The sequence below is a fragment of the Pygoscelis adeliae genome, unplaced genomic scaffold (assembly GCF_000699105.1).
Source record: "Pygoscelis adeliae isolate BGI_AS28 unplaced genomic scaffold, ASM69910v1 Scaffold13, whole genome shotgun sequence".
Classification (NCBI taxonomy): Eukaryota; Metazoa; Chordata; class Aves; order Sphenisciformes; family Spheniscidae; genus Pygoscelis; species Pygoscelis adeliae.
The window spans coordinates 4817383-4832941 of record NW_008824499.1 but is presented as its reverse complement, the minus strand read 5'-3'; positions in this window follow the sequence as shown (position 1 = coordinate 4832941).

Sequence of the window (15559 nt, the reverse complement as noted above, 5' to 3'; positions counted from 1 at the left end):
CAGGGGCCACGCCATGGGACACGTCATGTGCCCAACAGGCAGCAGAATCGGAGATAGTCAGCTTGGCGGCTAATTCTTTCAGAGCAAATCCACCTCCCAGGACAGTTTCCAAAAGCTGATGCCTTAACTCCAGAAGGTGGTGTTTAAAATGATGAGCCTAACAAGGCTTCTTTTCATTTTAAACACAATCTTAACCACAGTATTCTTACCCTCTCCCTACAGCCATAAATAATACCAGTGTATTACTTAATGATATGACTTATTTATTATTTAAATGATTTATGTAGAGCCTATAGCCTTAACAACTATAACGATAACGAATCAAAAACCAGAAGCAGCACGAAAAGGAGATGCTTAAATAATTAAAAGCCTCCCTCCTTTCCCGAAAGAGAGCCGAGGAGCAGTGTTTTTCTTTCTTTAGGTTTTTAGTTCTCCTACAAGTGAAAGGGCAGAGTGCCATTGGCTAAATGCTGGCTTAGCAAAGGAAAAACAATAAATCAGAATAACCAGTGTTACTGTAGCTCTTGTCTAGCCTTTCCCATCCATGCATCTCAGAGGAGGGTAAGTACCACAGGACCTATTTTACAGAAGGTGAAACTGAGGACAAGGAGGTGATACAAATGGTCCACGGTCACCCAGAAGTTCACGTGCAAAGCTGGGCATAAATCTTTTCTTCCATCTGCTAGACCAGACCTCATCCACCAAGCCACACTGCTTTCATATTTTCTCGTCTTGATTTTTTTTTTCTTTCATGAGTCTCTGCCTTTTCAGCATTTACCATGTTTCTTCATATCCACCTCTCTTCCAGTGCCTCTGTTCTCAACTTCAAGCATTCCTCCTCCCTCCTCCCCGGTAGCCTTTCCCTCCAGGTTTACCTCCCCTGGCATTCACTTTTTACCCAATTTTTCCACATAGGTTTTATCCTTTGCAACTAGGCAAATACTTGGCAACTCACAGCACAAGTGGGTAATTGAGCACAGTTGTAAGTGGATTATCATTGAAATGACTGATTTTACACAATGCAGAAAGCTCAAGGCAGCAACAGGGTGCTTTGCAATTTAAACATTGTAAAGAGAGGGAAAATATTTTCAGGTTTCATTTTAAAACTTTCTAAATGCAAAAATGGAAGCTGATTCCCCAATGGCAAGGCATAAATACACACTGTAAACTCAAATCACCAAATGTTTGCCTAGCTCTATTAAGGGGAACAGATGAATTATCAGAATCAGACTTTACAGAGCAGCTGGAGCAGTAAAAAATAATATAAAATTTTAAAAGATATTCTGGACTAGTCTTCAACAAGCCAAAAAGACAAGTTCCTTGACATCGGTCTTGGGGTGTAATGAAAAAATTACCAAAGTAGATGGACAAGTATTTCCAAGAGAAAACCCTAAATACTTAAACTTTGAGATCCCAAAGTTTACACCCAGGTTGTGGAGCATTCACAAAAATAGCATTGAGAATTCATGGTCTTGACTGGAAATTCCAAAAGCCAGACCAACAGCGCTCTAACGTAGGGATCCTCTCTGTCAGTTTAACACAAAACTAATTCTTTAGCAAAGAGAATTTTTTTAATTTTTCACTGATTTAATTGGGACATATTCAGGACACTGGACTGAGATTTGGTAAACTGATTCAATATCCAGCTCTGCCACAAACTTTCCATGCGACCTTGGAAAAGTAATTTAGGTCTATGCATCTACATTAGGAAGCTAATCCACCTAGATAATGCAGAGAGACGGAGACAGGCACCAAAAGAGTGGGGATGCAGACCACCTAAATAATACATAAAGATATTATTTTCTCCTAGTCTTCATCTCCTCTATTGAGTACTGCTTGTTCGATGCTGCATTATCTTTATGGCATAGACTTTTCTCTCACCCCCAATAGGATCCCAATTTCACATACCATCTTGAAGTATTGCATTAATACAAATAAAAACGAGAATACAAATTCCAGATTGTTATATTTATCTCATCAGAGCTGCTTACATTTAAAAGACACAACTGTCACAGTGAACAGCTCACAAGCAATCTGCAAACTAAAAAGGCAAATAAATGTTTTGTTAAAAGTTATTTGAGGAATGATTCTAAAAACCACAATCAACACAAGAAAACCACACTCTGCTCAGTGAACCCACTGAGAACATAAAAAGATATGAAGTTTGAATGAAAAAATTCACAACTTAATCTGCCAATTCTCAGAAATAGCAAATAAAGGAAAGCATTTGTGAATAAGAACTATTGAAGACTGGAAGCAGGTACATTAGATATGGTGGACTGAGAAAGCAGATTCAGTCTGCTGGAGACAGACAGTCGCAACAATTTCCAGTGTCGAAGAAAAATCTGGCACCTTGTTAAATATTAATAAGTTGTCAGGGTCAAAATATTTAGGTCCTCCCAACTCAATCACTTTCATTTCTACTTCTCAGAAGCCATTCAATTGGAAATACCCTTTCCTGTCTTGCCCCTCCTCATCCTGCCTCCTCACCAAGAACCATGAAGAATCAGATGAAAATGGACAGTAAATGAGTTGGCAGCCAAATGATGTTTTTGTCTCCCCTGCCTTTGCCGGTATGCATTCTGTTATTTTTAGTGAGGCACAGAAAACTTAAATACAAGAAAAAGAACAATGTGAAGAGTTGGTTTAGCAAATCTCTGCCGCATTTTCTGCAGGTTAGTGTTATTGATTACTGACACCTAAGGGTCTGACACATAATCGATAGACCTCATGACCCACATATGTGACATGGCCTGTGGGGGCTTTAGAAACAAGAATGAACATGGCAGCTCCATCCAAAGCTTTTCATATAATATTTATTTATTTATTTGCAGCCAAAGCTGTTTCTACTCAAATTACCGTCATAGTGAAAACTGGTGTCAGAATGGTTTGCTCATTTCTTCTCCCAGTACCTGAAGACTAGAGCAAAAAAAAAAAACCTGTTAGTGAAATAAAAATCTAACTCTACATCAGCTCTAGGAGCTGAAAGACCCCTTCCCTCCCAAATTTAGCTACTCGCAATGGGAACTACTCATCTGAAGGAGAAAGAACTGCTTGAATAAGAGAAAGAGGCAGAAGGTGTCTCACCAGCTTACCTTTATCTTTCTGCGAGGTGCCAGAGTAGCACAGACTAGTGTGGAAAGCATCAGCTTGACTTCACTTGGATTGGAGGGGCTCTTTTCTGGTGCACACTCCTCAAAGGCAGATGGTGAGAAAAGCTTTTGCACTGCAGTTTGCAGACCACAATCTTCTCCAAACATAACTGTTTGTTTCATTGTTGTCTTCTCCCAGTACAAACTGGTCACTCAGGATTACTGCTGGGTGCCAAGGAGCTACACCAGATGTGCTCATTTCCTTGACTGCAGCATTGGTTTTAGCTGGGATTTTACACTCCCAGAGCTTTCCTTCTTCTCACAGGTCACTATCTTTGCTGTTTCTGAACGGGTATTGTCTTCTCTCAACGTTGTTCACTTTTAGTTTGAGGAGTCTCAGTGCTGAATTCCTACCTATGCAGTTTTCAAATGAAGGCAAACATCTGAAATTCTCCATCTGGATTTTCGGATATTACTAAAGTTCTTCCTCCCATTTCTCCAGTCTATTGCCAATTACCTCCACAATTTTTCTACTTTGTTTGGTTTTTAACTGTCTGAGGGGCAATTACTATAAATTAATCATTACATAGTCATTGCAATATTTTAAGACCAGCCCATACACACAGGCCATATGCAGGCTGCTTATGATGGCACCTCAGATAAATGCAGGCATGCCACTTCATGAGCACAACGAACAATTGAGAGCACCCACTATATCATTAGTAGATCTTGACTGGAAGAAGACAGGAAACCAAGGAAAGTTAAACATGATCAGGTGGCCTGAATATGGCTCTGGGTATGCATCTTCACCCACATAAACTGATACTGTCATATAGCAGGGCTGACACCAAGGCTGAAGATCAGCAGGCATAAGTCTTAGTCTAGTCTCATGTTACTGGAGTGCTCTGCTGCGTAAGGGCCAGATTCTTCATTGCTTTGGAGACTTCAGTATATAGAGCAGATAATGTCCTACTACAGCTAGGCACCCTGCCCAATCATGGCAAGTTAATTCTTTCCTGGATAAGCAAACCCATGCCGGAATAGCGTAGACTTTTTCGTAAGTGAGCAATGGCTTTCGTACAGTATCTGCCTTTTTACAGCAAGCAATACAGCTTGCTTTCAAGCCAGGCCCCAGGAATCACTTGGTGGGGCCGTCTGAGGCCATAGAAGGCATCCTGCTATTCTCTTCCCTGTAGACATTTTACCCAGCTTTTGTCACATTGATACTTTCATGGCATATTTTGAAGGAGAATACGTTTCTGACCCAAAGCTATGTGGACTTTCAATGCTTCTTCCAAATCACAAAGAACCAAACTGCTGGAACCAAAGAGTTCCCACCAAGAGCAAATAACCAGGACAGAAGCTAAGATCTCACAGCAATCCTTTCTTACATTAAATGCCCTACAATAGCACCTAATCTTGAACTATCAGTCAGCAAAAGTCAATTGAGAGGCTGTTGACAAGTCCCTCCACAGTCCTGTTCTCTGTGCCAGCTTCTGTGTAATGCTGGAAAGATTTCAGTTCTAATAAATTCTTTGTCGACATGAGCAAAGTTTTTATTAGGCCAGTGAAGTATGCATTCTGTAATGCATGTAGTGTACTGCACTGTGTGTTGTAGAAGGGCAAATGCAGCTTAAGACAGAGGTAGAAACAAAGTGGGGATAACACATACACACCCCCTACACTCACCTGGTGACCTTAAAGCCACTGCAGTTCTACAGCGGTTCACTACAGCTCTCAGTTCTCAGCATAGTAACTATTTCAAATGCTCACTACCAAGCAAAACTTGGCAATTCAACCCTTTCCACTCAAATCCGTTCCTGAACATCTAACTCCAGTGCTTTTCTGCCGTCCCTTACTAAAAACATCAATTCCTAATGCTGGGCAGCTTCACCTTCGTGTTGTGCTCTACTCCAAGCTGGCTGCATTTAAGGGAGGCTAGCATGTAGCATTCAGCATTCTCAGTCTGTGAAGTGTTCTGAATCCTTCAGGATAGAGAACACTACACATTCTATCCCCACACATCTCACACAAGACAACTACCTACTGGGTTTTTTTCCCTAGTTTTGAATTTCTTGCAAGACACTGTTATTTTATGGAGCCGAAAAATACCCATAAGTAAGTCAGAGGCAAATAATAATACCCATTCAGTGCACCACTAGAAACGCTATGAAGATTTTCTCTTTCCACAAGACCCAGCAATATCCTGCATGAGAGATGGCCTGCCGCTATCATTTCAGAGGTGCAATCTCTTTTTTTTCATCCTTCCCGCTGCAGAAAATTCTTCATCAGCTCCTTGTAAACACTATTTCTGTTTTACTCTGTTGTGCCGCATGGGGAAACACACTGCTGGGTGCAGGATCTTCCCGGTATCTATTTTACGCCTCCGGGAGTTTTCCAACAGCCAGCAATAATATAAAAGATCACCATGGACTGTGATGTGACCAATTACAGCAGACAGCAGTTATTTATAGAAAAGTCAGCAGCACTGAAGCTTTAACACCAGCCAGCGCACCCCTCTGCTTCCCATCACTTAGTGTGTGTGCTAGCATTCTGCAACACCCTGTGTAGCAAGGAGTTTTAAGGCAATTACCTTGGTACCTCACAAAACTGTGGAGACACATGGCATATGCCCATAGGACAACGAAGGAGTAGCACTTTACGTACACTGTATCTTCGAGCTGCCACGGCATATTTCATTTTCATAAATCGCTGACCCCAGATGTCACTTTCATTCCGAAATCCTTGTCCGCCTACTCAGCAGCATAGCACATTAGGGCACAGCACAGTCGATGCATGTAAGACCCTGTAACACACACCTTCCTGATTCCTAGCTCTTTGCAAAGTGTCTCTTCTCATCTTCTCCAGGACCTGCTATAAGGTCTGTCCAACTATTACAGTACAAAGGATGACAACACGTTAGCTAGGTACCTTTCTGAACTTCCCCAATCATGATAGAAGCTAAACTAGTTGATACAGCTTTCACTCTCTTGATGCAAAGGTGGAAAATCCACCAAAAAGCTAGAAAAATCACAGTAACCAAGTGGGAGATGTTACCTCCAGGGGTCATATACTGCCTCATTGAAGCCCTGCTACAAGACAGACAATGCTGATGGTCCCTTACATGCAAATACCCATTCTCAGAACTGACGTGCAGGATCAGGACTGTTTGGGTGCTGCAGTTTGTAACTCAGGCACCTGACACCAGTCACTGAAGAAATTTGGATTCAAAATGGAATTTCGAATTATTTTGCTTCCGGAATATTTAATACACTATGTAAGCGCAAACCTGCTCTTGGAAGCTGAGGGGAAAAGTTCATGGCCCCTTTCTGAGGCGGGCATTTATAGCAGAGCACACTGCAGAATGAAATGCAATATTGCCATCTACTGCCCAGACGTGAAAACATCCCCTCTCCGTCTGACACATTCAGGGGGAGATGAGATCAATGTTTCAGGACAAGGAATCTTTTAATCATAATGAAAATGTGATCTTGACTGATCCAAGGTCACGTTACATTAATACAGTCTTCAAAGCTTTTTTAATAATACAATTAACGATTTCTGCCATACCATTAAGAGAATTAAAGACCAAAAAATCTTAAGGGGTATTGACCTATTCGGTTTCAGTTTTTAAAATAACCTCAAAGCAACATGGACTTTTTTCCTTTTTCTAACCCCTCCCCCCTTTTAAACTCCCAGATACATAATTCTTAGATGTGTTGTTCTATTTGTGTTCATGGGTATCACACTTTCAGTAAAGATTTGGATAAGCCAGTAGAGGGGACCTCCCTTCACATTAGCTAGCCCCTTTTATCTTGTGAAGCAATAGGTCAGGCTAGGACAGCTTGCACTACAGTAAGAAGAAAAACAACAACATTAATTAGGAAGGTTGAAACTACAGCTTGATGCAGAAAGACACTCACTTCCACAAAGGAGCTTTAATTCATCACCCCCCTTTCTCCAAGCCAACAGTCTCATGCTCTTCCTTAACCTACCATCTCGCTAAAGCTCTCGTATGCGCCTTTGCAAATGACTTGAAAAGCTTTAAAGGAATTCAGTAAAGCCCAAAATATATCCTGGCTAATTTTTGCTCACAATGAGTTCACTCCTCAGCTCCAGAAGCCACAGATTCAAATAGCATTTCTCAACAAGTGGTGCTATTAGTTGGCTACTAACTTTAGCCTGAGCATCCCTGGGTTCAAACTGCTCCCTTAGCAGCAGCGCACAGCATGGGATGCTGGCTCCCATGAATATCCACCATCAGGACACAGTAAGGCTCAAACTACCTGGAGGCTGTGGCCAGAAAGGCAGGACTGGTGCTTACCGACATGGTGGTTGTACGAGCGAGGTCAGCATCAGAAAGCAGCAACACAGTGAATTTCACCCTGGATGAGTTCCAGCGTTCGGGAAAGATTTTAGCCAAACTGGTATTATACCATGTGCCTCTGTATCAACTGAGTTCTGTTCTGTGCTTGGTTGTTTTCTTTCTTTTTTATTTTTTCTTTTTTCAGGCATTATATATAATTATATATAAAACCTGGCAGTCAATGTTTATTTTTAAGTAAGGACAAGTGAATCCAGGGTAAGTCATTTTGAATCGATTGCAGATACTGGCAGGGTTTTGTGAGGAAAAGCAGACTTGTCTGAGGCTCCACGCTACTCCTGGGCAGAATGCAAGAGGAGAGAAGCAGAACTGCGCCTGTGCGTGAAAAATTGCAGATGAAACCAGGGGACTGTGAAAAATCTATAACAATAATGAAGAACACAACTCAGCCCATGTCATCACCATATGAGCTTATTGTCCTGGGCAGGGGTTCAACCATGGGATTTGGCAAAGATGATTCTTTCTGATCAGAGTTACAGCAATCCGCTGCTACAAATATACAGAATTATCTAGCATCAAAGCTGCCAGGATTGTATTTCCCAGCATTTCTGGGTCCTGAGCAGCAGAATACTGGCTGCCTCCTGGATTTGTAATACCAGTGGCTTTTTCCCTTAGCTAGGACAAGCGTTATTGTTTTTCCTGACCCTGCTAAGTTGAGAGGTGAATTATCAGAGTATGTCTTACCTCCCCCTTCAGATCCCATTGCTGGAACGGGAGGGGACAGGGAATCATCTCTGTCATTGTAATTATGCTGCATCAAAGAGACTGGCTGGTCTGAGAGTAAGTCACTGCAAGGCTGTGACCAGGCAAAGATACAGAGGCAAAAATCAAGCACTTCTATTGCTTGTAACTGATGTCATCTCTGACTTTGGTAGAAACCTGCCTTCTCATTCCTCTGTAGGACCACAGCACCACTCTGTAAGCTTAGGCCTGTAAGTCAAAAGCCAAGCAAGGACAGAGCACAGCATGGTACATCCATCTGCTGGAAGCCAAAGGCTCTCTGAAGCTCTCAATCTCAGTTACCTCAATGAGTAGAAAGACATAAGGTCCCTCCCGCCCATCCCCAGCATGGCAGAGCAATGTGCTTTGCGATCTATTTGACAAGTCACAAGGATATTACCTATCGAAGTGCTAGTGTCTTTGATGCCTTAACTGTTCAGGCAGGACATGCTAAATATCATCTTGCAGAAACTTCTGATGTCTACAGGGAGCAAGACCTCTCCTTGACCTTTTCTCTTGCTATTTTGGGGTTTTGTTCTGTGCTTCTCAGAGCTGCTCCTCCATTCCAGATGCACAAAAGAGGTCAAACTAGCAAAGGTGGCTTGTGCCAAAGGCTTTGGCTTCTACCAACAGACGCTTTAAAAGGAAGATATTTGTGTTTGTGACATAGAGCAAAGAGGGACAATACATCTTTCACTACAATTGATTTACCCACCAACCTTCTACGCAAACAAGGATAAAAGCAGCATTTCAGTCTGTATTACAGCAGATGGGCTCTGCATGCAGCACAAGAGAAATAGCTTTAAAAAAGACTGAGCCAGCCCCAAGTTCTGGAGAGAGTGGGGGAATCAGAAGGCTGTTTTATATCATGTGGCTTGAAGACAGCATTTACCTAAAATGCATCTTAGTTAAGATACTTATCAAAGGCTTGGAAGAGAGGGACATGCCAAGCAAGGAGAAACTTAGCAATGAGTCAGTTGAACTAATCCTTTTAGGAAGGGTTTTTTCCCTTCTCCCTCCCCACTCCTTGCGGAAAGCTGGGAGGGGATTACTGGCTCCAGGTAGGAGGACTGAAGGTATGCTGCACATCTGTATCTTCTAAAAGCAGCATGAAATTAATGCCATTAAGCCGAGGCCACTTCTATTGACCAGAGGGCACACATAGCTCCAAAGTGTTTCTCCTCTCATGGTCACTGACCTTTAACATACCACAGTCCAGAGAGGCTGAGATATTAATTTACAAATCAGATGTCGGTGAATGAATACCGACATCCCCAAAGGTACTCATCATGGTGAATGCAACCTCTGATCTCCTCCCTGAGAATTAAAAAAAAAAAAAAAAAGTTCAACATTATCTAAGAGTCAGGTGACTGGGAGAAAAGAATTCTTCCAGATGGAGTTTATTGATCTTCCAAAAATGGAGCCTTCAGTTTAAATTAAAACCAAAAAGGTTTCTTCAAAAAAAACCACCACCAAAAAAACCCCCAACAACCTTCAAGAGAGAAAAATTCAATAAAGCAAGGATAAAGTCTAAGGCAAATAGAAAAGATTAAACTGAGACTTTACCATCAAGTTGGATTGCAAGAGGAAACAAACTGAAAAGCAGGCTAATTACAAACTCCTAATTTTGTCTCCTGCGTACTTAAATTTTATTGCATGCTCATCTGTAACAAGAAATATATAAAGGAAGGCCTAAGTTGATACCAAAAAACTAACTATAGCTGGATGCATTCTTTGTTTATACAATTGAGCAATAGATTTGACAAAATAGAAATTCTATTGGGACATCTTAATTTTGTCTGTTTCTGCAACATCCTTGATATGCAAATGTTAAGAAGGATCCAGTTAGGTAATGAAGTTTAAACTGTTCCCTCCCTTCTTCATCTATAGGAAAGGACACTGAAATGTGATTTGAACCACCCCCAAACAACTCCAAATCAACTGCTGTGTTTTACTGACCTGCCAAGGCTTTCTTTAGGAACGCGGGTCAGTTAGACAGAATCAATCCCAATTACGTCAGCTAGGCACTCAGCTCTAAGGATGTCACTGAGCCTTTGTTTGGACACAGTCAATGCAAAGGTGCCAAGTTAGTCTGTTTTTCAGACTAATGTGTTCAGACAAGTTAGCTGTTTTTTCCTACTTTGGCACCTACTTATAGGGCAGTCTTTTGGATGGCTCACTTCTCATAATCAAGTAATACAAGTGAAAACTGGTTATTTAGTAGTGTTTAATTTGTATTTCTAAACCTCTCAAAATTTTACACAAAAACCATAGCAGACAGAAGGCATCAGAAGTTTCAGTAAGGTGACTTCTAGCAGATCCTTCACAAGAGCAGTCCATGAGTGTCCAAACAGATCCCATAATACGTTAATGCCATCATAGACATGGGAGGGAAGGATATTAGCCCAAGTTACTGATGTGATAAACTAAGAGTCGCACAGAGTTCCTAGCATTTAGCAGACAGATGTATCATGCCGAAGTAATCATGGAGTGTGATATTGCAGGCCTGGAGGACTGGGAAATCACCCCAAAAATAGAGTTAACATTGGGCTTACAAAGAGCAAGGGAAGGAACAGAGAATGCTTTAAAATGCTTGCATTACAATCTTTGATTAGGATGGAGAACTGCCTTTAACGTATAACTTTATGTTTGCACTGAAGTTTTACTCTATCAATTATACTAAACATTAGACATTTCAAAAAATTTAAAATATAAAAATTAAAGTAAATCGTCTGCTTACTTAATCTGCCTTTCTGTCCTTTGGAATGGTCACATATAAAACATAGTAGCAAAAGAAGAAACTTAGCCTTTAGGGCAAATATAGACCATCCTTGCTGTTCTAATGCTGAGAGAATTAACAGCATATTACATGCTATTACATGAAAAAAAGTGCTCAGTAGTACTCTGAAGCAAAGTATGTAGTAGGCAAGAGAAGGGTCAGAAACGGAGAATTAGATGTTCAAGTTATTTGAGCAGAGAACCATCTAGTGCTGGGAAACCATGAAATAAAACAGGGAAAAGTCCCACCCAGGCTTCCTGATGAGACAAGAGTACGAAGGGACACAATCTGGGTGCAGCCTGCATTTCGTGCTACTCTATAACTTCATCTTGGCTTCACAAATATTTGACAACCTCAATCCCGGGCCCACTCGAGATAAACTCCACCAATACAACGAGACTGAATGGCAAACACAAGACAAGCTTTACCATACCCTCATCCTCCTTTCTCTGAACCGGTAACCTTTCTCTGAAGAAGTCAAGCCAACCAGTGATGCATTTAAATCTTGAGCACCGTCTCAAGCACCCAAGAAATGACGACAATGTTAAGCTATGTAATAGTGCCATCTCGTGGTAATAATAAAGATGACGCTGGATTGACTCCATTTGCAGTAGTATGCTGCAGCCATTGCGGCCATTAAAGACAACACATTAAAACAGATACCTCTTAATTCCTCCATGTCGTTTAAGTTTTACAGTGCATGTTCGCCATTAAGACACCCACAAGCACATAAGAGTCCCGTGATGATTTACAACCATAGGTCATAGCAGCCAGGAAATGCTAACCCGTAATGGTCACCATGATTGTTACTGGAACTGGGTCTCTGATGATATTCAGGCTTCTAAGAGGAATTTGAAAAATTGAAAATCTCTCTGAAAGGACAAGAAGAATAAATCAAGATCAGGAAAATCTGCCTCACAGAGACTGATCCAAAAACCATGTTCGCTGATGTCATGACAGACCATAAGGTATCCATCCCCACATTAAAAGAATCTTGATAGTACCAGAGCCATAGCTCAGCATTAAACAGAAAAGCAAAATCCATCACAGGAGACTAAAACAAAATTAATTCAGACTAAAAAAAACTGGGTGCACTTGTAAACACAACTTGCCAACGAATGTGGCAGATTTCCCACTGCCCAACATCTGAAAATCAAAACTGTCAAATCAAAACAATCTTTCTAAAAAATGGATCATTTCAACCAAAACCAATGATTTTTGATACAGCAACCATGCATGAAATTGTCTGGCTTACATTATGTGAAACATCATGACAGATTAACGTGATGAAATTTCTAGCCTTAAAACCCATGTTTACTTTTCTTGAGAGCAATTCAAATACTTTATTTAGTTGGCACACACCCACCCAGATCACTGCTAACGCTAATGTTGATGTCTAACGACTTACCTGTAGGCCAGACTTAAGTGTCTATGCTTGTAAGAACAATAGGGACAAATTTCCTTTCAGCAGGTCTGCCAACTCTCTCTCACACACACCCCTACCTCCTTGTCTCCTAAGCAGAAATACCATGTGTCAAGCCACAAGCACCGGAGTGTAGATTCAGAGAGAGATTAAATCCAAGCATTTGAAAACTCAACTCCAAAAATTGGAATGCTCTTTCAAGCCTTTGCCAACTTTTCCAGCACTCTGAAACCATCCTACCCTTCAGTAAATTCAGATTTCTTTTAAATAAAAGAACTTCCACTGTAGAAAAAGATGTTTGGGCTGCTGGGTTTTGGGGGGGGGGGTGTTCTATTATGTTCTATTAAGACAGTGAAGATATTGGATCTGTTTCTGCTTCAGACCCTCTTAGGATTCTTGTGATGTCACTGAGAAACGCTTCAGACTGCCAAGAATGAATTGCAGGTCCAAGCTTCTAAATTAATCAGATACCTTAAAGCACTAATATAACAAAAAAACCCCAACAAAACAAAACCAAAATCAATATTCAGACTAATTGTTCTGTAAATCAGCATTTCTGAAATAATATGGAGCAAGCCTGTGTCTTCCTGCAACCTGTAGCCCAGCAGTTTAGTACTGTTAAGTAGGACCTCAGAACTCCTGGCTCTGGTTCTTTACTGGATATAGATAATGGGCAAATGTCTCTATCCTCTTCTACTGTTTCTGCTCAGTGTGTTTCATTTGCCAGGCAGGGCAGATGAACTGAATGTAGAACATCCCTGATTGTCACATGTTTTGATTAGAAGGATGATGTGATCACTTTCTTTGATTAGAAAGTACCAAGCCATCTGCCAACACCATCTTATCAAACACACCTTTGCTTACTTCTGTAATATGTCCAGTTGCCATCATGAGCATTTTCGATGAAAAAGCATTACTTGGAAAACAAAAAGCTAAACGTAATCAGGGAAGACAATTCTTACACAGAGGAAAGAAGCAACTTTTCTGTGAGAACAGTAAAGTGGCTGTTAATGCAGCCAGTGGATCATTGCAAAATAGAGAGGTGAAACAGAAATTCAGTTTGGCAATATTGAAAAATTGCTAGTTTTTCCTCTGACTCAAAGTTTCCTTAAGCATAGAATGAATTTAACCAAATTAGGTGTCTGCCCATTCCACATACAGTACCTTATCCATCTCTTCCTTATTCTAATACAAATTCATATAAAGTTTCCTGGGGCCTTCTTAGATAAAATTTTCTTGAAAGACTTAAATCAGATTAAACTTCTTAATAGTCCCCACTTGCTGGAACAACTCCAGTTTACCTTACCTTGAGAATTATAATATAGGCTGTTATGTGCAAACTAGACATGAGGCTAGTTTGCTAGGCTACTGCAACTCCAGAGTCAGCTTTCATGAGGAGAGATATAATCATTTTCTATCATACTTAGGAGCAACTGGTATTTCAACTCTTCACAAATATTGTATTTAAAAAAAGAAGTATGTATTTAACCATACATTAAGTAAGAATGTAGGCTGCTGCACAGGAGGACACACGCTTTCTAGCAGTCTTTATAGCACAACCTTTGTGACTTGATGAATCAACAACCTGAAGATCAACCGATTATAAAGTTAGTACTAAATGCATTCTCTTTGAGACAAGAGAACCATAGCAACATGATTAAGGCTGGCACACAATTCAGTGTTTTAATTCTCTTGGCAAAAACTTGTAAGTTCCAATTATAGCAATTTTTTTTTTTTTTTAAAGAGATGCCTAGAAAGGTCTGATTTCGATGTGTCTCAGGCATATGGTTTACTGAGCAGCTGAACAGGGGAGGAGTTACTTGGATACATGAATAAACGCTATGTTAAATCACAATCTTAAACAAAAACATGGTGACAGGGCTATGTGTGAGCAATTATGCCATACAGGGGGGGGGAGGGAATATACATCCCTACAGTGTACCTACAATGCCTGCCTACAGAACTGTCTCCCTGGAAATGCTGGATTAGTTTTTGGAAAGAAATAACTACCTCTCCTTGTTCCAAGGCACCCACTTAAGAATTACAGGCTGCTGGATCTATTCAGGTTCATCAAGACCCTACTGCTGTTCATTACTTAGCCTGCCTCTTCGCAAAGCCTTCTCTGCCACTGGACTAAAGATCTGATCCTTGAAGAGTTTCACCTGTAATCATTAATACAACATTCAAGCTTTAGAAATTCCTCACTAAGAATTATTCTAAGACAGAACCAGCTTGTGATGAAAGAACAAAATTTCTTTACCAAGCCATAATATGAGTAATCTAGTGAAATATGTTATACTTTCAAGTTAATTAAATGCAAAACACTAGGAAAGAGCCTACAGGAAATAAAACATGCAATATGTAATCTACACAAAGTTCTACACGCTGAACTTACACATAGCATGATCACAGTGCCTGAATTTAAAGGCAGTTTAAGGCCTGTAGCTTGCTCACTCTTCTTCTCTGTACCAAACTTTTTCTGCATTCATGGAGTTTGTATGCCAGCCTGTCCACTACAGGGTTTAAGGCAGATTTTTCTGCTAGAAAAGCTCAAATGAAAGCAATTCGAGATCAATTGTTCTCTTTGAAAGGAAGGTTACAGCTGTCATTCTGATACCAATGTGTGTTGCGGTATCACTCTTCCATAATGCAGGATGTGGTTTCCATAGAAATATCTTCTTACATCAGTATCTACAAGCCCTCCAATTATTCCCTTTTGGACATCTCATGCGATCCAATAAAATCTTTTCAGAGCAGGGAAATAACTAGGCTCCACTACTACTTAATTACTTGGTGAGAAGAAAAGGACAATTAGCAAACAAAAGCTTTATTTAAAACAAAAGACAAGATGGAGAACATGTGTCTTGCAAAAAAATTGTATCTTACCTGAAGAAATCTCTCCAGCGTTACAAATTATGAACAGTCAATTACAATTTTTAAGACCACACAGAGATTTTGCTGATTTTTGAAAGTACAATTATGGTATAATTCTGAATTGTTTGGTGGCCTTCTCTCCAACTAAGCCCCCAGGGCCTGCTCTTTTTCTGAATCCTTTGCATTGCTGAGTACTGCCTGCACCTTGTTCTAAGTCCTCTTGTTCAGGATCCTGTGAGTTTAGAGTCCCTGCCGCTGCTGCTGTGTGCTCTTTTTTTTCTGTGGCA